We start from the raw sequence: 25815 nt of genomic DNA on the forward strand, positions 1-25815 counted from the left end.
TAGTATCGCGTGACGACTAAAACTCGAGACAACACCCGGTTTAGCCTCCGCACTACGTCCTAGAAAATGGCCATGGATGGGTTTGGTTATCTACGGTTCATAGCGTCATAGAACAATTAGAAGCAAAGTGCCTAAACGCGACGTACACGCGCCGACAACATCACCTCCAAAATGCCTCAGCTATGTGGGATTGATCGCATAATCCAAAACACGAGGCAACCCCCGGAATGAATTGTCGATTATATCCCCCCTAAATCCTAAGTTCACTCAGCCCGGGTGCAGGACTTTTGATATTCTCACCCCACACGTTTGCAAGAAATTAAACATTTATTCACATAGGAAAGCAAGTAAAAGAAGCAAGTAAAAATACAAGCGCAAGCGTGGAAATAAAGACTAGGCGTAACTCTCGAATTTCCCCAGTGAAGTCGCCAGCTGTTTTATCTTGGTTTTCGGGTGTCAAACATTGATTACGTTTGAACCTTTTAAACCGGTGATATCTTATTTTTTCTTGGGAAGGGAAAAAGTAAGCAAAACCCTTGAGAATCGAGGTCCGGGAGTTGTTTTCGCTACGGGAAGGTGTTAGGCACCCATAACGACTATAGTAACCTATAGGAACCGTCTTTAATTTCTACGCGCGCGCTTTATTTTTAAATGCTATTTTGAAAATGATATTTACACCTAAAAGTTACTAAGTGAAGAATTGGAGGGAGAAGAATGTTTTTGAATTTTTATTTTAGTTGAATTGAAGGAATTTTGTTCCTTGCCTACGTACCCGATTAAGGGATCAAATCCACCGTAGTTCTCTTCCAAAAATGTTTTTGTTTTTGTTGGTTGATTTTAAGTTTGAAAATTGGAATTTTGAAGAATGAGAGAAAGAGGCCTCAAGGGCATGAGATTATGAAATTGTGAGGTTGAATTAGTCATTTGCAAAATGTGGTCTAAACATGATTATTTTCATTGAATTTTGATTAAGAAAATGAAAAGGAAAAGCCAATGGGGTTTTGACCCCAAGGTTTATTATGAAAAAAAAGTTTGAGTGATGTTTGTTCATATTTTTTGGAAAATGATTTTTCTAAGTGTAAAGCCTAAGCATACATCTAAACATACAACCCTAAACATACATCTAAACATGCATATTCTAACTATATACCTAAAGTGAGGTGTGTGCATGTGTCGGTGCTTGTGTCGGTGTACATTATTAGAGTCCATTGTCCTTTACATCATACCCTAGATACATTCTATGGCCTCTTTGCCAAGAAAAATAAAGCATGAAAGAATATTACAAAATTTCCTAAGTGTTTACATTCTAACTTTTGGTACAAATTATATTGCAAGAAGAAAATAGAGATGAAAATGGGATGCAATGAGGATGCTTATGATGAATATGAAACAATGAATAAATGGTTAGTAGCACATGACAATATTAAAGGAAATGAAGTAAGAGAAATATTAGAATGTAAAAGGTAGAAAATAAGTGCAAACATGGTTAAAATTTGCTCATAAAATGCAAGAACCAAGTAACCTATAATTCTCACATTCCAATTACATTTTAAAGGTTTAGAAGCAAGTTTTGAAGTGGGAATTAAGGCTACATGGTTTACTTGACATTTTAGAGCAAATTTTAATCATGTTTACATTATTTAACTACACAATGACTTGTAAGCCAAGTAACTAACCAAAATTCACAATTATGCAACAAAATTAAACACAAACAGTAGCTAAAATCCTATGGAATCAAGTGGAATAGGTCACCAAAATTCATTAAGCAAATTGGATTAAAATCAAGTAAATTTCCATTCATTTTTAGCACAAAATACCACAAAATAGTAAGAAAAATATCCACATTATGTTCACCAATTTTTATTATGTAAGATTGACACAAAAACACCACAAAGTCATCAAGAAATGTGTATGAAAATTTTTAGAATTTTTAAAGGATTTTTAGGCTAAAAATTGGCAAGAAAATTGCTAAGTTTGACAAGAATAAGAAAAAGCTTCAAATATATTTTTTTTGCTAAGTTTTTCAGCATGAAATCAATATAAAACATCACAAAAGTACTAAAAAAAAACTCTATAAATCTTCCTAGAATTTTCTAAAATATTCCAAGCATGCCAGGGGTGTGATTATCAAACAAAAGCATGAAGATAGCAAAAAAACACTGAAACACAGAAAAAGAAACGGGCTTAAGGCCCAACCCAAACACAAATGGATCCTGGATCACCAGGAAGCCTGTGGAACGCAGGATTGATCCAGGAACACTTGACCTAGATCCAACGGTGGAGATGCAAGGGGACCGAGTCAAAAACAAACCGGACCGGTTCAACACCTTATATAAGGTATGAGACCGGTCCAGACCTCATTCTTAACACATCTCTCTCTCTCTTCTCTCGTTCTCTCCTCTCATCTCTCTAGACTTTCCACCGTCTTCTCCGGCGGAAACAGCCACCGCCGGCGACGATGAAACCCTAGACTCATCAAAACTTTACGATCTAAGACTTTCTACCGTTCGTTTTTTAATCTAAGCATGAATCAAGCATCAGAAATTGCAAAGGACTCTTAGATCTATGTAGATCGAAGCTCAACTGTACGGTCTTCAGATTTTCTTTGAATCTTTTCGCACTTTTTTGAAACGAGGCTTTAATCTATGCTATCTTTTCTGCTAGTGATGAATTTGATCTTGATTTTACAAACGAACGGTTAAAATGTTCAGATCTGTCTCTTAGGGTTTCGTTTTCGAAGCTTTTGAAACCTTTTTGAATATGTCGAAACGAAACCCTAAACTGAAGTGTTTTTCCCTACTTATGATGATTATAGGCCTCGTTTCAAGAAATAAACGGTGAATCTTTGAAGATTCACATCTTTAGGGTTTCGTTTCGAAGTTCTTCGAATCTCTTTCGAAGTTCTTCTTCAACTTCACCGTTTATTTCTGTTTGTTGAGCTTCGTCGAGCTTTTGCGATGAGAACGAAGAGGTTTTTTCGAAGATTACCTGGTTTTTTTTGGAGATTCGAACAAAAGATCCTTGTTGAAGCTTCTGGTAAGTTCTGGAACCGAAAATAAATCGGTGATCTTCTTCTTCTTCTTCACTGATTCACAATTGCTTCGATCTTTCTTCTTCTCTCTCTGAATCCTCTTTTTGTGATCGCTCTAAGCTTGAATTGCAAGAAGAGGATGAAATAATGGTTCAATGATGAAGATTTTTTGTAGAAAAATCTCTGAGAACTTCGTATGGATTCAACTGAATTTTTTGACGAACACTTGTTGAATTGAAATGATTTCTGAAAATTTGTGTTGATTTTTGTGTATCTGATGGTGAATTTGGAATGAAATTGGTGTTGAATTGTGTTTGTTACGGTGGTTGTAAGGGCTGAAAGAGTTTGTTAGGGTTTGTTATGGTGGCGCGTAGCGCGCGTGGCAATGGGTTGGTGATTCTATTCTGATGAGTTGGCAACGATTGTGTGGTGACCTCTGACACATTGCAGTGAATGCTCCTTTTATAGGGAGCCATGTGGCCTTGGTGGCCAATGAGAGCTTGCCACCTGTTCTGGGCTTGTAACTGACTCGAACTGGACTGAAAATTTGCTTAAGGACCCTTTGTGCAATTTCTGGACTTTGAGGGACTAACCTGCAATTTTAGGAAAAGGACTGGACTGCAAAAATTTAGACAAATTGACTTAAAAATGTTTATGGGACAAAAAAGAAAAGTGGACCAGAATGCAATTATTAAAGATTAAAGGGTTGGAAAAAAGAAAAGAAAAATAACCAAAAGGACTAATATGCAAATCTTTAGGACTTAGAGGACTAAAGTGCAAAAAATGAGAAATAAAAATAAAATTGAATTAAAATTGGTAAAATTGACTAAACGTAAAGTGAAACGTTTAAAATTGACAAAACGGACTAAAACGAACCAATGGCCTAAATGAGGTACTTTAAAGTACCTCTCTGCCGAAATTTCGTGTGAAATGACCAAAATGCCCCTGGGGCTAAAAAACGACTAAAAATGACTCAGATGAAATTTTAAAAGGATTTCTATCAAGGAATTGAATCAAAGACTTACACAAGCAAAAATTAAAAGACTCAGAGACAATTTTTCAGGATTTAAACAGTGACTTGACACTTGAAAAGACTAAAATGCCCCTAGGGGCAAAACTGACCTAAAATGACTTCAAATGCAAATTTTGGAATGGATTTTGACATAGAATGAAACAAAGACTTATTCAACCTATTTGAAAGGACTCAAAACAAAATTTTGAAAGACTGAGAAAAATTTGACATAGGAAATGACTAAAATGCCCTTACATGTAAATTTTGCAAATGAAATTGAAATGAAGTGCAGAGAAAGATGCAATTGATCAGAGATAGTTTAAATAACTTGAAATGCAAGAAAAGGAACATTGACTAGTATTTTTAGGTCCAAAATTAGGGTATAACAGATCCATGCACAGAAAAATCATCCATAAAAACTTCCATTATATCTTCAACAAAATCAGAAAAGATAGACATCATGCATCTTTGAAAAGTAGCGGGAGCATTGCAAAGACCAAAGGGCATTCTCCTATAGGCAAAAGTACCAAAAGGGCAAGTGAAGGTAGTTTTCTCTTGGTCATTAGGGTGGATGGGTATTTGGAAGAATCCGGAATAGCCATCTAAGTAACAAAAGTGTGAATGCTTCGCTAACCTTTCTAACATTTGGTCTATAAAAGGGAGTGGGAAGTGATCTTTACGGGTTGCTTTGTTAAGCTTCCTATAGTCAATACACATCCTCCAACCGGTGACGGTTCTAGTTGCAATGGATTCATTTTTATCATTTTTAATAACCGTGAGACCACCCTTTTTAGGTACAACTTGAACTGGACTAACCCATTTAGAATCAGAAATTGGATAAATAACACCTGCATCTAGGAGTTTTAAGACTTCCTTTTTCACAACTTCTTTCATGTTAGGATTTAACCTTCTTTGGTGCTCAACGGAGGGCTTATAGTCCTCTTCAAGTAGTATCCTATGTGTACACAATGAGGGGTTTATTCCCTTGATGTCATCAATGGTATAACCTATAGCCTTAGGGTATTTCTTGAGGACATAAAGTAATTTTTCAGTTTCTACCTCATTCAAGTTTGCATTCACAATAACAGGGTAGGTTGAGTTAGGGCCCAAGAATTCATACCTCAAGCTTAGTGGGAGTGGTTTGAGTTCCACCTTTGGCGCCTCTTTTGGTAGAGGGGCTGCTTCTTCTTTCATTAATTCTTCCATGCCCAAACCTTCCATGGGAGGGTTTTCATTCAATAACTCCTCGTAGGCTTTGGCATCTCCTTCTAGCTTTGTACCTGCATCACTAACCAAGCATACCTCCAAACCATCATGTGTAGTTGATGCTAAGGAGCATTCTTTCACACAACGGTCAATTATATCTAACATGCAACAAGAGTCTTTAATGGAGGGATTTTTCATAAGTTTAGCAAGTTCAAATTCAACAGTATCTTCACCAACATTAAATTCCAATTTTCCATGTTTAACATCAATTATAGCCCCAGCGGTAGCAAGGAAGGGCCTTCCCAAAAGTATGGGTACTTGGTTATCCTCCTCTATTTCCATCACAACAAAGTCCGTAGGGACGTAGATTTCTCCTACCTTGACAGGGACATCCTCTATGATTCCAGCTGGATACTTAAGGGAACGGTCTGCTAATTGTAGGGTCATCCTAGTTGACTTAAATTCCCCCAATCCCAATCTCTCATAAAGAGATAAAGGCATCAAACTGACACTAGCTCCTAAGTCACACATTGCCCTCTTTACTATTTCAGACCCTATGACACAAGGTATTGAGAAACTTCCTGGATCCTTAAGCTTGGGTGGCAACTTATTTTGGATAATGGCACTACATTCCTCCGTAAGGTTCACCGTTTCACTCTCCTCAATTTTTCTGTTTTTTGAAAGAATTTCTTTTAAAAATTTAGCATAGGTGGGCATTTGAGTTAGGACATCGGTGAAGGGAACATCAATGTAGATTTTATTCATCATTTCAATGAACTTTTTAAATTGCTCATCAAGCTTAGACTTGGCAAATCTTTGAGGGAAAGGAATCTTTGGTTTGAAGGGAGGTGGTGTAACTTCCTCACTTTGTGGTTTCTCACTTTCTTCTTTAGCCATCTCACCTTGTGGGTTGCTAGTCTCTTCCTCACTAGGCTTGACTCTTAAGGGGTCTTCTAATTGCTTACCACTCCTAAGTGTAACGGCGTTCATTCTAGGTTGGCAAAATTGAACAACTAGAGAGAGCTGAGCCTCTAGGACCTTGTTGTGAGAGAAGATAGAGTCTACTTTTGATGTAAGTGAAACAAAAGAGTCATTCAAAAGTCTAGTTTGATTTGCAAGCTCTTTGAGCTGCTCGGTTTGGTTAAGAAGATAATTTTCCATTAAAAGTTCAAGATTAGACTTTTGAATAACCTTTTGATCATTAGCATAACTTGGTGATGTTGTTCTTTGAACCAAGGGATTTTCATTAGGGCTTTGGTCAAAACTTACCCCTTGGTTATTTTGAATAAAATTTAATTGCTCAACACGACCTAGTTTGCATTCACTACATGTTTTACATGGAGATGTAGAAGTAGTATCACTAACATTAAGTTTTTCAAATTTGTGGGTTAGTGCATCAATCCTAGAAGCAAGGTGGTCGTAGTTAGAGACTTCGTACATACCTGCCCTCTTTTTGAGGGGTGAAGACTTTGTAGCGAGTTCTTCATCAGTCCATAGAAAGAGATTTCGAGCCATGTCTTCAATCAACGCATAGGCCGTTTCGAAGTCTTTGTTCATTAGAGCACCACCTGCAGCTGTATCAACAAAGATTTTAGTAGCATGAGATAAACCATTGTAAAAAGTGTGGATGATCAACCATTCCTCTAGTCCATGGAGGGGGCAAAGTTTAAGCATATCCTTAAAACGTCCCCATGAATCATGAAGAGATTCCCCCTCTTTTTGAGTAAATTGAAAAAGCCTTGCCCTTAGTTGGCCAATTTTTGATGGGGGAAGGAAACGGATGAGAAATTCACGCTTCAATTGGTCCCATGAGGTGATGGAACCAACTCTTAGGGAATGGAACCAATTGAGAGCTTTATCTTTTAGAGAAAAAGGGAAGAGATGTAGTCTCAAGGTTTCTTGGTTTTTCTTATATGTTACGGTGAGCCGCCAAAAAGTTGAGATATGGAGATTGGGATCCTCATCGGGGGATCCCGAAAAATAATTTTGCTGCACCATCTTAAGTTGGGCAGGCTTAATTTCAAAATCTTCATCTTCAACCGTTGGATACACAATAATAGCATATGGCTCTTCCATTGAAGGAGTCACGTATTCTTTAAGAGCACGTCTTTCAGCCATGTTGGTATTATTTTTATGCTTTCCAAGAAGTTAATGATGAAGGAAAAATAAAAATAAGAATAAAAACAGAAAAAGAAAGAGAAGAAGAGAGAATTCTAATCACTAAGAAAAAGCTAATTAAATTAGTTAACTCCCCGGCAACGGCGCCAAAAACTTGATAGAGCCAAACCGCAAGTGCACGGCCTATCGAAGTAATAGTAGTAAGTAGAGTTATCGTTCCGCTAGGGAGTTGTTCAACTTAATTAACTTTTAATGAATGATTAGAGGAGAGAAAGTCAATGAAGGAGAGTTTGAATGCTGAAGGTAAAAACAATAATAATAAAGGGCCTTAGGATCATTGGTTCATCTTAATAACTAATCCTTCACTAGACAAAACCTAAACATCTAATTTCATGACTTACACACTAATTTCTAAAGACCGGTTTCCCTTAGCCCCTCACCTTTCCGATGAAAGTCCGGTGAGAGTTTACTTCTAGCAACCAAGCCTATTTCACTGACATGATTACTAGAAGATGCATAGAGGATTGAAACTACTCTTTGTCTCAATAATTGCAAAGACTATTTCACTGTTTTGCAATTATTGTCTAGATTCACTTGTTCCAACATCAAGACTCCGCTCTCGCTTTATGAATTGATGTTTGGGATGATGGATTAACGATTATCAAACCCTCCGCTTTCGCTTCCACAGTTTGATAATTGTTAATCCACGTTAAGACGGTGAATCTAGATTAGAAATTAGGGTTACATAGAAATTAGGGTTTAGACATGTTTTGTTTAGGATTGAGTCATTAGACTCCCCAATAATCCTAAGACTAAGAAGTCTACTCACTCATGTTCATCGTAGACATGGAGGAAGAAGAGAGAAATACGGTAAAATAAATTGCAAAGAAAGTAAAAGGGAAAATAAAGACTTTTATTAAAATAGCAATTGAAATAAACAAAGTAAAGCATGATTGTTTATGGTGGAGAGCTACTCTATTTATAGCTTTACATCTGACTTAGAAACTAAGCAACTAGAAGGATAAAACGGTAAAGCTGCAACAGGGTAACTTGGGCTTGAAGAAAAGCAGCAAAAGAGTATCCTGGGGACGGGCACGGCCGTGCCACATGTTGGCACGGGCCGTGCCAAGCTTCTGGTAAGGGGAATTGTATTTTTGCCCCGTATCTTCGTATTCTTGCGCTGTATTTTGCTCCAGTCCTCTTTCTTTTGCTCCAAGGCACCTTCCACCATATATTTATTCCTAAAATAAAATAAAAGACAATTTGAAGTAAAATATTCTAAACTAAAATAAAATGCAATAAAATAAAATCAAATCTAAAATAAAACTAAACTAAATAAGGCAATAAATAATACTATCTATGACTCATCAATAACAAGTATAAAGTTTGTGAATGTAATAATTGTTAAGGAAATAGGTGTGTGTCACCTATATATACAAGTCTGATAAAATACAGAAAAGAGGCTCAATAATAAAGGCCCAATAATAAAACAATACACACTAATAAGCATAGAATGATAAAGAGCATTAAAAGATACAGAGACTCGTTGAAGTCCCTAACAAAAAATTCAAGATTCAGTTTAGTCTCTCACATTAAAAAATATAAAGTTTAGTCTATCACAAAAATAAATTAAGAACTCTAACTAAATCTTCATCTAAGAATTGTTTTTCTTCCACCATGTTGTGTACTAGTTAATCGTTATGTGATTGAATTAGAAGCATAGTTAATTGAGGAAGAAAATACAATTTAGGAGCTTAAATAAAGTATAGGGCTAAATTATTATTATTATTTTGTCAAATACTCAGTTTAGTGGCTAGAGCTCGCATATTTTAAATATGGAGAAGTGGGGTGTCAGCAGTGACGGATCTCTTTGGAGACCGAGAGTCACTGCAACCCCAGCTTTTCTATAAATATCATATTATGCTTATCATTTCACATAATTCGTGGTTATATTCCACAAATATTTGGCACTCCCAACAAAAAAACTCAAGATCCGCCACCGGCACACGAATATTATCTTTTAATTCGATTACATAACGTAGCAACAAGATGACAAAAAACAATGTTTCGATAAATGTTCGGTTAAAAGCTACAATGTTTTTATGAGAGACCCAGGTCAGATATTTTTAAGAACTCTAACTAAATCTTCATCTAAGAACTCTAACTAAATGTTCGGTTAAAAGCTACAAGATTCACTCTTAAATAAATCCCTTGTGTTGTCTGGTTGAAAGTGATACCCAACTACAATATTGCATAGTGTTAGATTAACAAATAAATGTTGAAATCAAAGTAATATACCCCACACAATGTACAACAAGTTAGGTCTTTTTACTCCTAAGCCAGCAAACCCTAAAATCAACTCTTACTCGTACTATTGTCTAACAAAACTAATAAATGGAAGTTAATATATCATGTGCTTCATGTTCATGCCTCCCAATGTCTACCATAGGCCATTCAACTCATGTGAAAAATAAAAGAAAGAGAAGAAGAATGAAGGAAGGAAGAATATATACGGGCTACTAGTAACCTTATTATATATATGAAGTTGAGACAAATATAGTTGTTAAGCTTTATTCTTTGAAAGGTGGTTAAGCTTCATCTAATAAGCACCAAACATTTTAATGTGATTTCTGGATTTATGCTTCTGCTGGGTTCGGTTCTGGCTGCCACGGATATGCTCTGTGGTTTTCTCAGCACCTTTGTTTTTTGCGGCAGCTGTGTTTTTTATGGGTTAAGTGCGGGTTTGACAAGATGTGATACAGGGGTATCCGTTTGATGGTTGCCTGATGTATACCTCGGCCTCATGATTTTGTTTTTGGTTGTAATTTGTTGATTTTTATGTTGAATGTATGTTGTCATTACCTTCCCGTGAGTTGTTGGCGTTTCTTTCACCCTCTCGTCGATGAATAAATTTTGCTGTTTCAAAAAAATCTGAAGCCTCGTCTAATAGAACATAATTTTGCCTCAGCTTATTATGTCAATCTTTGTGGGCCCTGGTCAGGGTTGAGTGGCCATCTTTTTTTCTCAAACCATAATGTGCATGTTTGCAAGGTCACTTTGTATTATATATATATATATATATGGTAAATCAAAAATATCATTCGCGTGCAACTGTAAAGACTAATCTTCTCGAAATAATAGAGATTCATTTAGGGGTTGATCTCTCCCAATAAATAATAAAAATTGTTTTTGAGAAAATGAAGTTTTTGCCTCTTAAAAAAATGTAGTTTTTGAAAGGAAACAAGTTTAAATATTTGTGATGTATTTGTGTGTAGGGTTTATTTTTTTTCTTTTTTGAAGGAATGTGTAGGGTTTATTTGAGTAGCGCTCTTTAGCCTTGTGTAGTTTTTCACCATTCAAATATATATGTGTAATGAAATAAATTTTGTAAGTTTGCATAAATTGACGGCTTCAGATACAAATGGTTAAATCTTCTATTCGTACTAGTGAAAAGACAGACACGTAAGTGCCCATCTTTCTGCTCTTTTTATTATGTTAACGTTTGAAAATTATGAACGGTGACTTTTTTTTTATGAAATTTTGATTTTGATTAAAACTAAAAATATAAATGTTTGCTAATTACTTGAAAATTATAACAAATCAAACGAATCATAATTGTCTATTTCAATGACACCAACAATATAAAAAAAATATATAATCTAAAAGTAGTCTAGTGTATGGTAAGTTTATGGTTATCTTTTTTTTCTTCAAGTAGTGTAGTGGCTAAAATTCACCTTTTTTAAGGAGAATAAGTAGGATGTCCGGGGTTCGAACTCCGACCGCTACATATAATAATGTATGTCCCTGTCAACTGAGTTATGTTCGCTAGAACCGTTTGTGGTTATCTATAACATTGTATATATTTTTTTATTTTGAAAAAAGTTAACCTCCACAAAAAGGGATCTATGATGAGTCACAACGTGGGAAATGGCTTTTACCTTAGATCAGAAGTTCTCCTAATGTCCTATATAAAGTAGAACAGCCAAATAGAACATAGAATTGAGTTAACATAATTACTATATGTGAAAAGTAAAATAATGTATACACCTATTTTATGTTAAACTTAAATCCTATCCAGAAGCCAGAGTAAAACCATGTGCGATCTGTCTGAAGTTTTTATTACTTGACTCTATGAGCCATTCCACATTAATTGTATGTTTGTTCTTTATTTGAAGCATCAGATATTCATGTGGAATAAATCATGATATTCAAATGGCATTGGCACATTCGATAAGATGTTTTAGATGTCCTTTGAATTAGGGACTTACCATGTGAGTATGTGATTAGTCTAGAGTTTTTTGTCTAAAATTATAACGGTAAAACTCACTCACGCCTATTGAAAAATGTAAATTTACAAATCAAGTATAATTGAACTCGTGTGATTAATAAGTTCAATAAAAGACGGATTATTCAAAAGAACTGAGTTTGATTCATGAATAGAACAATTTTATCAGACTTTATTTACTTCTCGACCAAACTTCAGATTACCAAATAAGATTAACACCGACAAAAAAAAAACATATAAAATTGCATTTTGAATTTACATTTTAATATGTCAAATATTCTTCCTTCAAAAAAAAATGTCAAATATTCATCCTACATTTTTTAGTTTTACTTCCTATACGTATTTGGTGCGTGATAATCGTTTACAAATATGTAGGACCCAAATTCATTGACCGTTGCATTTTTCATAGTCCTCTCAAATTGTGCAGCCTACCAAAATATCGTGAAAGATTTAGGGAGATAGTGAGATACTGCTTCATTCCTTTTCAATGTTGATTTTTTTTATAGAAAAATCAACATATTTTTTTATAGAAAAAATATTCCTATTTATCAATCATGTTCAAATTTTAGGATTACAATTAAATTTTTTGTCAATTTCACTATACATGTATAGATTTTATAATGAAAAAAAAAGGGTAATGTTATATCTCACAAGAAAATTTCTCGTGAATGCATCACGATAGAAAAACTTAAGTGGCAACAAAAAAAAAAAATAGGCTCAACTTATCATACACATTATTAAGAAGTTAGTTTTTTAGTCCCTTTACGAAACTTGTTTTTGCTATAACAAGCATTTTCCTAAAAAGAAATAAAAAAAAATATCAATTAGTTTATGCTTACGTTAATGGAGGGAGAGAGTAGAGGAATTAATGTGTCAAGAAAAGATAAAAGTATATTTGAAATGTGTTTATCGATTTAATTCATTTTTTCATGATTTGTGCAAACCAGTGGTAGGTTTTTCTTAGGACATGAGAGTCATAGCACCCGAAACTGTTACTCCATTCCATATCTTGATACTTTTAATATTTTATTTTTGTTTTAATTTATAATCAAGGGTTTTTCTATAATCAAAATTAATCCTACTAAAAAGAACATTGTAACCTATGAAATCTAACTAAGACTCGCCTTATTCGACTATTCTAACGAGTGGTTTGTGTTTTCTATCTGTTACGGATGTACGTAGTATTCCATGTTTACCTTGATTATATTATGCAATGTTCCTACCAATTGAGCTAAGCTCGGAATGACACATTATTGTTCCTTTTATCAACGCATCACTCGCCACTTTTTATTATGTTTTGTACAAATAGATGTTTTAGTTCATGGGAGCTAAAACATGGAACATGGGTCTTTATACAGCTGAATTTTAAAGTTTCATGTATGTTTGACTGATTTTGATACTCATGTAACCTTTGTGAAACATTTTAAACTTGGAAAAGATTTGCCTAAGTCGCATTAGGGTGTTCTTTGTTCGGTTCCCCTTTCTTCAGCAACATGAAAAACCAACTAAACCTAATTTGATTGTTGACCATTCTTGGCTAGCAACTTTTATTATTTTTACTTGTCAGAAAAAAATATTTTGATTATTTTTAGGTGTAAATAAATATCTTTACAGTATTTACAATTTTGGCATTGAAAAATTTAAAAATTTAAAAATAAATTATATATATATATAGAGAGAGAGAGAGAGAGAGAGAGAGAGAGATGTATTATAAAAAAAACAATAATTAATAAAGTTAGTTTTTTTGTAAGAACGATAATTAATAAAGTTGTGAATATTATAATACATACACACACCAATTGAATAATAATTTTAATAAATATAAAAAATCTTTAAACTATAAAAAAAAAAAATTGGTGGTATTTCAGCAAATAAATAAAGTTTGCTAATATACCTCGTGAGTATAGGTTGTATAGTTCTCCCCATGAAACTTAGCTGTAGATTAATGTGATATCAAATTTATAATAAGTCTCAAATAAACAATGAATATTAATTTTGTTTGTTTGAGAAGAACATAAAATTAAGTTGGCAAGTGATATTATAAATATTCTATGCATTAAATTAAATATCAGTATTCAAATTCAACAATGAAACTCCAGATTCTGATACTCGATTTTTATTTATATTTTATCGTACCATTAAAAAATTAGCAACAATGTTATCCACTGCAGAATCTAGTGTAGACGTGAAACAAAAGCCGACACGACACATTGCACGATCCACTACAAGAAAATATGTGATTTGCTACGCCCATTTTCGCAGCTAATTCGCAAATAAATCCTAGCAAACGAGTTTAGCTAGAGATATGCTACGGAATACCTATTGATTAGGCCGTAGCATGGATTGAGAGACAAATTTGCTAGGGAAATATTTCTTAGTAAATCCATAGTTAAGAGAAACAAATTCCTAGCAAGTATTTAGTTAATCTATAGCAAATAAGTATTGAAAATGTATTTTCCATAGCAACATAACTAAGAATTGTCATAGCAAATTAGCATCAAATCCACAGCAACATGACTAAAACTTATCGTAGCAATTCCTCAACAATTCTATAGCTAACTAATTTGCAACGAGATCCTAGTCATTGGAAGTTTGCGGCCATTTTTTTTTTTGCAGTTTTTATTTTTAAGAAAACTAATGGTATAATTCTTTACTATATTAATTCTACAAGATATTCTTAATATTAGAACATTAGTTGAGCTTATACAATATATTCTTCAAAATTGAACCATAATCCAGTTTGTGATATATTCATCAACTTGAAGGTACCAAAAAGGTAGCAATACATAGATCACAAATGATCCAATATCTCTACCAAAAATTTATCTCAACACATTATAAAGAGAGATGTGGTCATGACAACATTGATATCCTCCGGTATACACAGACATTAACTAAAACTTCATTAACTTTGTACCAAAAAAAAAAAAACTGGATTAACTAAAACTTCATTCCCATATCTTCACCACAAAATCATTGCTAGTTGTTGCTAGTCCAGTAATTGATACATCAGAGGCACATCTACCACCACGTGTTTGACCATTCTCAAGAATCAACAATTCCAAGCACTGCAATAAAATGTCCACGTTATTATCTTTCTATTTATGCAATAACTTTTACTTGTTGCATAACAATCAAGACAACAACTTTAAGCTGAAATACTTAAAACACAAAAGTATTTTATTCAAACAGACCTATATATGAAAACATGAGATATACAACTGGAGATATCCATAATTCAGCATAATCAATATTGAATGAGTCTAAGTGTAATCTGAATGACATATCATAATTCAGTCACACAACAAAAACTCATATGGCTTAGTTCTAATAGTATCACTTGCATGTCAATATGTCATTATCCACGGTTCACAACTCTAGGGACCTACTTTTGAATAACATAGAATAATTTATAATTTTCCTACCTCAAATACCATCAGATACTCCACCTTGCATTTGTGCTTGCTGCATAGAGCTAATCATAGATAGGATTGGCTCCAACATTGGCACCAATTGTGTTTGGACAAAAGAAGTCATTGCTTTATCTACCGCTTTCTGGATAGCTTCTTCTGTCGTAGCTGGAATTCCGAAAGGACCAATGCCATCTGCAAATGAAGTAGATCCTCTGATGTCCAAGCTGCGGCCCCCTAAAGTCCGTCTCTTCTTATTGGGACCTGACGCCTCTTCCCACACTAGTGAATCAACCTTCGGATGAGTTGAAGAATCCTCTCCATATTTTTCCAACATTGCGGTGTCATATGACTCAAGTATTCAATTGTGAGTACCATCACAGAGATAGTACATTACTAGTTTAAAATCTGTTCATTTCACTGAACCAGCAAATACATTAGTTTATGATTCAAGTATTCAATTGTGGTCGAACTAGTGTGACTTATTTCTTTTTTTTTTTTGAAGGAATGGGATTTTTTGACATAACTGCGTCGTGCAGTAACAAATTTCAATCGTTCGATTAAAATAAATGGTCGAGATTGTTTTATTGTATATAATTGAGTTGAAATTTTAGTCATCTAATCTTAAATTAATAGATGATATTTATTATAGCCTGAAACTACGATTAAACTTTAAAGTAGAAAAATCATATCTTTGTGTATTATACTCTCCCTCCTACCGTCTCCAATAATTTAACAGAAATGATAGATGGACACAAAAATATAAACACAAATACGACACCACCGTATTATACTGTTTTCTTATACCGTTTTTTTTCTTTTCACAGTCACAGTACAACACTCTCTTCTCAGTTGTAAAAAAGTCATCCTCTTCCTCTTCTATGTTACTCTCTTCGCTGCAACTCTCTCACACCGACGACCACTCATCGGATCTCACTGACGACCATTCATCGAATTTCATCGGCCATCTCTCTAACTGTGCTTTTGCGAGACAATTCAAATCTGTTCTTTGGCGACGGATCTGAGTTTCAGTAGGTGGTAGTCGCACAGGACAGAACGGTGATTGTAGGCAGAGAAGAATCTGAACAGTTTGCAGATATGTTGTTTGTCCTGTTTGCATATCTGAACGGTTTTTAGTGACGAGGACGAAAACAATGGTGGAGAGGACCGAAGGCGGTTGGTGACGAGGACAAAGACGGTGGTTGGTGGACGGACGGTCTGGTAGTGACGTTGGTTGGTGGACGGAGGAAGGTGGATGACGGTGGCGGTTCAGATAGAGAAGGAGAAAGAGAGAGAAAAGAGAGAAGGAAATGAGCAAAAATACCCTTCATTTTCATCTGAAATCTCAATTATGCCATTAAACTTTGATTAAAATTACAAACTTATCCTTGGTGTCACATTTGTGTTTATATTTTTGTGTCTGTTTATCATTGCTGATAATTTAAAGACCTTGTTTTAATTAAAAATTGGCCATGTAATAAAAAAAGTTAAAAACTAAAAAAATAAAAAACATTTATTTATACTATAAGCGTAAATAATATCAAAAAGAATGGTTTTCTATTAACAAAATTTAAAAAAGTTTGTTTTTTACATCCAATAGTAAACTCTTAAATATATCAAATTTTCTTTTTTATTTAAAGAACATATACTAAATGTATGAAATGTCCTAGTGGTTGGATTTGTAAAGGCCACTTACAGGTGGTGGATTCAAATCTACGGTCTTCAAATTTATGTTTTTAATTAAATTGACAAAACTTATTAAAAAACAACCACCTGGGACTTGAACTAAGTATTGGACACCAACGTGCGTTTAACTATATCGACAGATCACTTTTTTTGTATTTTATGTATTTATCTTTTAATTCATTAATTTATGTTCCTTTTGAATAAATTAGATTACTCTATTTAAGTTGGCAATGAGAATCAAACCTGAGACATTAAGGAGAAGCACGCTCCAATGTTTTAAGCCAACACTAACAAACCAACCCAAGTGGGTCACAAGACAGTTGTATAGGAGTCACTTGGACATGTTGAGGTCCTACTAATGCTATGATCGGCCGACTTTGTTGAGCAATGTTTGCTTGATATTGGTTCTCTTGCATACCTTGTGGAGTATTGTGACAAAATTGTCACCGGAATTGGCTCACACAGCCTCCAAATATTTGGCTTGTTGAAACTCGTTTGAACCATATGTTTCATAGTGTCAACGAATTGTTTGGAGACTTAATACATGATGTCATGTATCTCCATGTCAATATGTTAATTAATTAAAGGCATTGCCATTACTACTAGAGTCTTGGGTGCTTCAACTTGTTGTACCTCATAAACTCTATAAAGAGCCATGAAACTCCTTCTGGTTGAGAAGGTTCATTCAATCGAGAATGTCTTGACATTCTGGTTGCTGAAGACGATGGTTGTTTCATATTTTCAAAACCTTTTCTATTCCTTAAGTTCATACGCCAAATATAATTTGGATCTGACAGACTAGATTTTTCAATGGTAAAGTTCGAATTGTCCCACAAGACGTGTCAAATTTGTTGATGGAAGCTAAAATTAGTGAGGTCGGGTGAATTTCCTCAATTGTGATTCTCTTGCTTTTGAAGATTAACATTGTGGGAGGAACTATGTCCCCCAATTGTGGGTTCCCTAACTACTTTAGTAGAGTGATTGGTAAAATTGTGTTTGGACTCCCTTATTTCATGCGATTAACGTTGAGGGAGGAACTATGTCCCCAATTATGGGTTCCCTTATTACGTTAGTCGAGCAACTGGTAAAATTGTTATGGGTTTTTTGAGTTGCACTAAGAAGTGCATAAAAAACATAAGATAAATGAATAAATTGAGAAAATAAAATTATTTGATTGATTGTATGTGTATATGACAATGTATGAACCAAGTATTGATAGTAAAAATATTGTCTATTAGCCAAACATTGTGGCTTACAGTACGTAGCCCCTATTTGACTAAATTTCACTAGTGTTGCATGATATCTTCTTAAGTACTGGGATTATGGGGCGCATGTTTGACTTATACTTCATCTTGACATGATTCGCTAACAAGCTCCTTTTGTGCGCAACTCTACAAGAGATTGTATCCTTCCCCTCGTTCCTCAAAACGGTTAACAACGTTGAGAGTGGATATCATGGATAGAACATCATTGCCTAGTGCCACACTGCCTTTGACTCTTTTTTTAGTCTTAGACGTCCAATGTTATGAATTAGTGGTCTTGAGAAATAATCAGCTCGCTCGATTGTCTGCTCTAGCATCGCATATCCTTCACTCAGGTCAAGGGCTTCCTCACGTAATTGGTTAATCGCATATTTTCCAAATTCAGCTAACATGATAATTATTTTTAGGTGATAACAATAATAATATAATAACAATAAAATTCGGCACAACTGAAGACCGTTGTTGATGAGATAATAATACTACAAAAACAACAGTCAAATCATATATGATGAAATTTATGATAAAGGGTGAAGTCACCTTTCATAAAGTTTTTTTTTTCCTTTCTCAATTGTGTCATAGTTAAAGGTGGATGGTGTCACACAAACAGACATGAGTATCTTTTTGAAAAAAGACACATGTGTGTGTGTGTGTGTGTCAAATGTGTAATTGACATACATTGATACAAGACCAAAAAAATATGTTATAAGTGTTTAAGTTACATCACAATTTTGTGCACTATATTGTAAATTATAATACATAACAAAGTTAAATAAATTTTGTGTCCCAACAAAATCACCAACTTTCGTTTTTCCTCCTTATACAAAAAATGGTTGTTTGTATCCTATAAAATTTCTAACACCCATTTTTAGTCTATGTCAAATTTAAATTTGTTTTAATATCCTTAAATTTTTGAATAATTATTTCGTATACAAATTTAGAATATTAATTTTAGTTTGTGTTAAATTCAAATTTGTTTTACTATCCTTTTTTTTAAAACTCGGTATGCGATCCAAAGACCTTGTTTTGCTATCCTTAATTTTTTTAAGAGTAATGATATTTTGACATCCATTTGATGACAACTTTGTTGACAACCTTGTTTTTCTCACTTCTTATTGGTCAAAAACAATGGAGAGAGAAAAAGGAAGAGAGAGAATAACAACATCATGTGAGTATGAGAGAGAAAGTTGACCAAAAGTTGTCAAAAAGTGGTTGTCAAAATATCATTTCTCTTTTTTTAATAATGCATTCATGTTTAGAGTATTATAAAAAAAATGCAAAATGAGTTTAAAATTTCATTTATAGATCCATATTTGTATTACGTTTATTTTTAACATTTGATGTTTAAAAAATCATATTTAATTTATTTCATGTTAAAATTACATATAAATGTATGTACATCACACACACACATAAAAATACAATAATTTTATATGTCAAAGTTTTAATTTTTTGTTTGTTTCACATATGCTATCTTTTCAGGTAAACATATTTGAAACACGTCAAACACTACATGCATATTTCTCTCTAAGTTAGAATTTAAATTTTGATTCATCATGTTGTGAGAATCTATCAACTTCCACTAGAGTCAACCATGTTTATATATAACATATTGTATACACGTATCATATTGAAATAGAAAAACAATATATATGATATAATCAAATATCATATTTTATATATAAAGTATGGAATACGTCATATGTGCATTTATTATTATTGATACATATATGTCAAAAATACGTATTTAAAAAAAATGATGTGTATCTTCTCCAAAAGTATGTTATATGTTATATGTTTTTCAAACATCTTCTATTTTCAGCTAAAGTATTTGTATAAAACAACAATGTTAGCATAGTTTTAAAAACCGGACCGGACCGGCCGGTCAAACCGGTCGGACCGTGAACCGGTGGTATGAGCGGTCCGAATCACTAATTGGATCAGTTGTGCATTTGACTCGGTGTAACTCGGCTGACTCGGCCGGTTTCGTTGTGAACCGGAGAACCGGCAATACCTTTCAACCCGGACCGAGTCAATCAAAATACGTAAACGTGTGAAGAAGAAACGAAGAACAAAGACAAGATGTGGGAAGAAGAAAGCAGGAACGTAAGAAGAAGCAAGGAGCAAGGAGCATGTTGAGTTGAAAATGTAGATCTGGAGTAAACATGTAGCCGCGGCGGGTCTAGTTTAAGAGATAGTAATGTATATCTAGGGTTATGCATTGGAGGAAGAAACAATGGGCTTAGGTCCATGTTATGTTTTTGCTGTTAGCGAAGACAGCCCACTTATGTATCTTGTAATTTATATACTTTTTTTTTTTAACAAATTGTATTTATATACTCTCTTTTTTAATAAAGAGTCAGTATTATGTCATTCTTTAAATACTTACATACTACCATTTAAATTGTATTATGAGGGGATTGTATTATATACTTATATATTAGTAAAATATAATTTAGAAAATTGGGATGTTAGTGATTGAGTCATTTGGTTCAATCCAATTTAATACCTATACGAATTCAAAATAGAGACCGAGTTATTTAACCGAGTCATCTGAGTTAATCCGATTTTATCATGCGGTTCAACCAATGACTCAATGGTTCGACCAATGACCCAGTGCCCTTGCCGAGTCGATGACTGGTCCGGTTTTTAAAATTATGAATGTTAGTTTCCTCACTTATATACACGTAGACAAACAAAAATAACTCAAAGAAATGACAAAACGAACGTTATATGTATTTAACCTTCAAAACAATAAATAATAATTATAGCAAAATTTAGACTTACTACACATTTTAAGTTTTTCAAACATCTTTTATTTTTAACTAGGGTACTAGTATATAAAAACAACGAGAATTTCTTCACTTATACATATGCAAACAAAGAAAATTAACTCAATGAAAAGACAAAACGTCATTATATGTAATTAACTTTCAAAACAATAATAACTATAACAAAATTTATGTACTAAAAAACAAATGTGTGGTCAAACTCTTTTAATGTCAAATATTGAATAAAATTTAATTTGATTTTGTTGTTATGATCTCTTTGAGGTTATTCCTAAGGAGTTTGAGGCATATGTGTATTTAAGCTTTTTTTATCAAAGCAATTTCACATGTACATAAGTTTTTACATCTAATTTGTTTATAATGCTTTCAAGATAACACAATTGCTTTTAGAGAAAGATAAATTGTCAGCTACAATAAAAACTTGTATTGAAAGATGCTATTATAGGCTTACCTCAGGTATATATGCATTAATAATTATTTTTGTCATTGTAATTAAAATATTTAAGCACATTGAGAATAATGAAAGTCGGGATGACATAGAATATGATAAAGCTCCTCAGACAGACTTCCAGCAACTCATTAAATTAAACAAAAATATTAATATGTTTTTAGATGTTCATATTTTTTCGTATAGAATCTTTTGTTATCCACAATGTTTTTTTACGCATTAGTTGTTAGCATGAAATTGGAGTAGTTTGGATCGAATAATTTAAGTTTTTCCAACCCACACCTCTGAAAAACGGTCAGGTTACACCCAAATCAATTAAATATATAATTATAATATTGAAAATACTCTTGTTCGTAATAACTTTTCAGATTTCTCATAAACATTAAATGAAAATAATTAAGTTTGAAAAATTAAATATCGAAACAATCAATCTTTTAATATAAATCTATAAATGGATAAGTCAACATTTAAGTGATTTTTTACTTCTCCGTATTTTTACATTTGTGAATCCTTCATAAGAAGTGTTCGTAAGTTGATTTTTTTTTCTATAACACACATGATTTGAATATTTGAAATAATATAATGTAATATAATTCAATTTAAAGTTGTTTGATTATTCTAATCAATTAACGACATGCTTATCTGCAAATTTAATTTACGTATGACATGTAAATTTAATTGAGGTACCTATGTTTATGAACTGAACAAGTGTTCCTGAAATGATTTTTGTATAGCACACATGAATTGAATATTTAAAATGATATGGTGCAACTCAATCCAATTTAAAGTTGTTTCGTCATTTTAAACAATTAACGACATAGTTACAAACAATTTTAATTTACATTAACATGTAAACTGAATTGAAGTACCTGTATTTATGAATTGAATAAGTGAAAAGAAGTTTTGTGAAAGATCAAGATGTTCAAGCTTGGAGCAATTGTATAAGGATGTTGGAAACTCATTTGGAATATAATTGAGTTGAAAATCAATGTAAGTGAGGTTTTTGAGTTCACATAGGAAAGGTGGTATTGTTTGTGTTATGTTTGTGTTGATCATTGAAAGTGAAGTGACTAAATTCTTTGTGCAAATGATTTATGACCATGAACAATGTGATAAAGTATTTGATTTTGTCCAATGACTAAGGAATTATGGATTTTGAAAATGGTTTTTTATTTTCATTAGGATTTCATGTTCTTGATTGTATAAGTGAGATTGTTGAGAATTTGCATAGGTGAAGTAAGAAAAGAGGCAGTAGAAATACTTCCACATTGACTAAAACAAGTGGTAGGATAGAGTATATAAACTTCAAAGAAACTACCAACATTTAAGTTGGGGTTGGATAGGAAAGTATTGCTCCCCTATCCATAATCTCGAGTAGAAATACTCCCACATTGACTAAAACAAGTGGTAGGATAGAGTATATAAACTTCAAAGTAACTACTAACATTTGAGTTGGGGTTGGATAGGAGAGTATTGTTGCCCTATCCATAATCTCGATTTTTTACATTTTAATTAGTAGAGTCAAACAATTTCTACTAAGTCAAATTCATATTTGCAACAAAAATGAGAACTAAAACAAATGAAGTGGTGATGAATTTTGTCATTATACTCTTATTTTTCTTTTATCAATTTGTGTTGCAATAAGCACATTGAATCAAAATTCACTCTAATTTATACAACTAAAGGAAAAGTTAGGATCCAAACTTTGTGCTAAATGGTGATATTATTTATAACCATGTCATTTATTTATTTAGAGAGTCAGTGTTCTGTGATCAAACTCTTACAATACAAGTATGTCTATTTTCTTTGTTTAAAGATTCACATAAAACTTCATTTTCTCTATGGTGAAACTTCATTTTCTATATGATAAAACTTTATTTTCTCTATAGTGATTGTTAACTTATCATCTATATTTATTTTTTTGATGAAACTCTTTTCATACCAACATGATGTTAAGGAAAAAATATAATATTATGTGCATGCAGGGACACCCATTGCTAGAAGTAGTAAATATAATATTATACTCAACGTTACAAGTTATGTTTTTGAGGATTTTTTTGAATTATGTGAATTAAATCACCTACAACCTTAGATCTCAGTCCACGTTAAATGGTGGGTATCAAGAATTGCGGCCAGTTGGGTGTAGTGTGCCATGTTGCCATGTCTGTCAATAGGACCATCTTGTGTTGCGTTGTCAATCTAGGCCGGCTACCACTGTACCAAGCTTTCACCTGATCTTGAGTTAAGCGTTTCATGCTTCTTTGCACGAGAGCTTTGTGACCAAATATCGAGTGAATATGCTGAGAAACTGCAGTCATATTAGCCGACCTTAAATTGGCAGCGAGGGTCATGAAGGTAGCAATTTTTATATTATCTTCTTCACTCCAATCAAACCTTGAGCTGAATAGCCTCATTTCATGATTCATCAAGAACTGACATAATTTGATCACTTTTTCAAAGAAAAGTGTTGTAATCCTAGCATCCACTACATAAGCCACATCCACCAAAGCAATATCAAGGTCGTACTGTCGGAGTAAATTCACAGTTTTTTCTCGAGATTTGTAACTTGAGATCGTGCATCAGACAGCTTTCCTACGAACTCTTGCTGAGCGGCTAGAACCAACTCAGCAAATGTAGGAACTCTGATCTCTACTGGCTTCTTCTTAGGCTTACGAGGTGGCGGCGAGGGGTGTTCTTCTTGAAGAAAATGGACTTGGTCGTACCCAAAAAATTCAATTTTTTTCTATCTTGGTTTGTTTAGCCAATATGATTCGGGTATATATATTAACAAACAATCACATTGTTCGTTATAAATTATTACCTTGAAACAATTTAATTTTTGCCAACATAATGACAACAACAACATTTTGAGATTCACCAGAAGATAGAAAAGAGTTCAACTCTTCGACATACTATCCAAAAAGAATACATTTAAAGCGATACGATTCAAAATTGTCAAAGATTATACAAATATTAATTAATATCATAATACATGTTTAAAAAAATACACTTACAAAAAATCAAGCTTACCCATTTGAATCCAGTTCAATGACATTCATCTTAATTTTTCCACCATCTCTTTAATATTCTCTTTAAACACCCACTCTAGTCATGACTCCAATTACATTGCATATATAACACAAATTAAAATATTGATTAAATTACCATTTAATATTATAAGAATATAACGTATACTTGAATCATATTAAACAAAACATTTTATTAGCATTAAAAAAATATATAAATGGTTATTTAATTATTAAATCTATTATTTCAATCTTTAAGATAATTGTATAATGTTTGAAAATAAATTGTAACATTGAAATGCCATTAAAAAATAAAATATATGAATGAGAAAATTGTTGATTTTAAATTGTCAATAATAATAATATTATATTGCACGTGTCAAATACACTGCAACACTGACTCTTAAGAATATGATGATGTTAAAATAATATGAGATGAAAATGTAATAGTTTACGATAACTATTTTTTAGCGATTGTCTTAATGCATACTACTTCAGTTGTTTCACTCATCAATTATAAATTGCATTGATTTCTGTATCAAGAATTTACATTTTCTACAGATTGAAGAACCAGAAATTAGTAGAATGAAAACACATTTGATAATAGGAAACAAGAGGGTGGGGGGATACTTGTTGGAGATCATAGTTATCTTCTATTTGCAGTTTGACAAATATTTCTATTTATAGTTTGACAAACATGCATATCACAACTTGTTTATGTTCTAGTAAAAGCTTAATTTTCTTTAAGTTGAAAAAACACGATGAATGATCAACTTGGTATTACCGTAGGGGTGTTGTGACTGCCTCATTTGATTTTGTATTTGATGAAAGATATTGCATGAATACAAAATTTTTTTTGTCAAGTTCTACAACAACAATATCATAATACATATGTGGGACAAATTCATACACGTCGAATACATCCTATACATGTATCATAGATCTATACCGAATGTAATATTGTAACTATAGTAATGTTTGAACATTAAAATGAAAATTATCGAAAAAAAGGTTTGACAACTAACAAGATATGGGGTTTTGAGTTGGATGTTCGAGAAAAAGTTGTGACTCTTTTTTAATTGCTTAGTCTTAACTACCCAAGTCAGGTTTTGAGTTGGATGTTCGAGAAAAAAATGTGACACCTTTTTAATTGCTTAGTCTTAATAAGCCTTCTCCCTCTACCCAAGTCAGGAATGACAGGGTAGTTAATGCAATACATTTGACCCGCTTTATTGACAAATATCACGACTATTCCAGTTTCGACGCCTACAATTGAAAGATCTTATTCGATAGTAAAAATTGTCAATATTAATTTGAAAGGAAAAAATGGAAATGAGTTATTAACATATAACACAACAATTTACAATGGAAGAGATAATGCAACAAGCAAGTTATGATGTTGAAGGAGTATTACGAAGAAAATCTCGAGTTTGATCCATGTGCTATCAAATTTTATATTCCTTCAACAAATTAATTACTAAGATTTGTCCATGATGCAGTAGATCGTAAGAGTTTGACTTTATAATCTCAAAGGATTAATTTATA

The 25815-nt window shown here is 33.0% G+C and overlaps 1 long non-coding RNA gene and 1 other non-coding gene across 2 annotated transcripts; one reads left to right on the forward strand and one right to left on the reverse strand.

Annotated features, from left to right (window-relative positions):
* Positions 1-6894: 6894 nt before the first annotated feature.
* Positions 6895-7001, forward strand: LOC146923926 (small nucleolar RNA R71). The gene has a single exon (XR_015013044.1). It is a non-coding gene; the product is annotated as a small nucleolar RNA R71 (small nucleolar RNA).
* Positions 7002-14375: 7374 nt separating this feature from the next.
* Positions 14376-15411, reverse strand: LOC146923927 (uncharacterized). Its single transcript, XR_015010942.1, has 2 exons — positions 15078-15411; positions 14376-14720 (listed from the first exon to the last, which is right to left on the reverse strand). It is a non-coding gene; the product is annotated as an uncharacterized LOC146923927 (long non-coding RNA).
* Between the last annotated feature and the right edge of the window lie 10404 nt (positions 15412-25815).

The sequence above is a fragment of the Medicago sativa genome, chromosome 5 (genome assembly GCF_051527215.1).
Source record: "Medicago sativa cultivar Bolivia chromosome 5, Bolivia_mono, whole genome shotgun sequence".
NCBI classification, from domain to species: domain Eukaryota; kingdom Viridiplantae; phylum Streptophyta; class Magnoliopsida; order Fabales; family Fabaceae; genus Medicago; species Medicago sativa.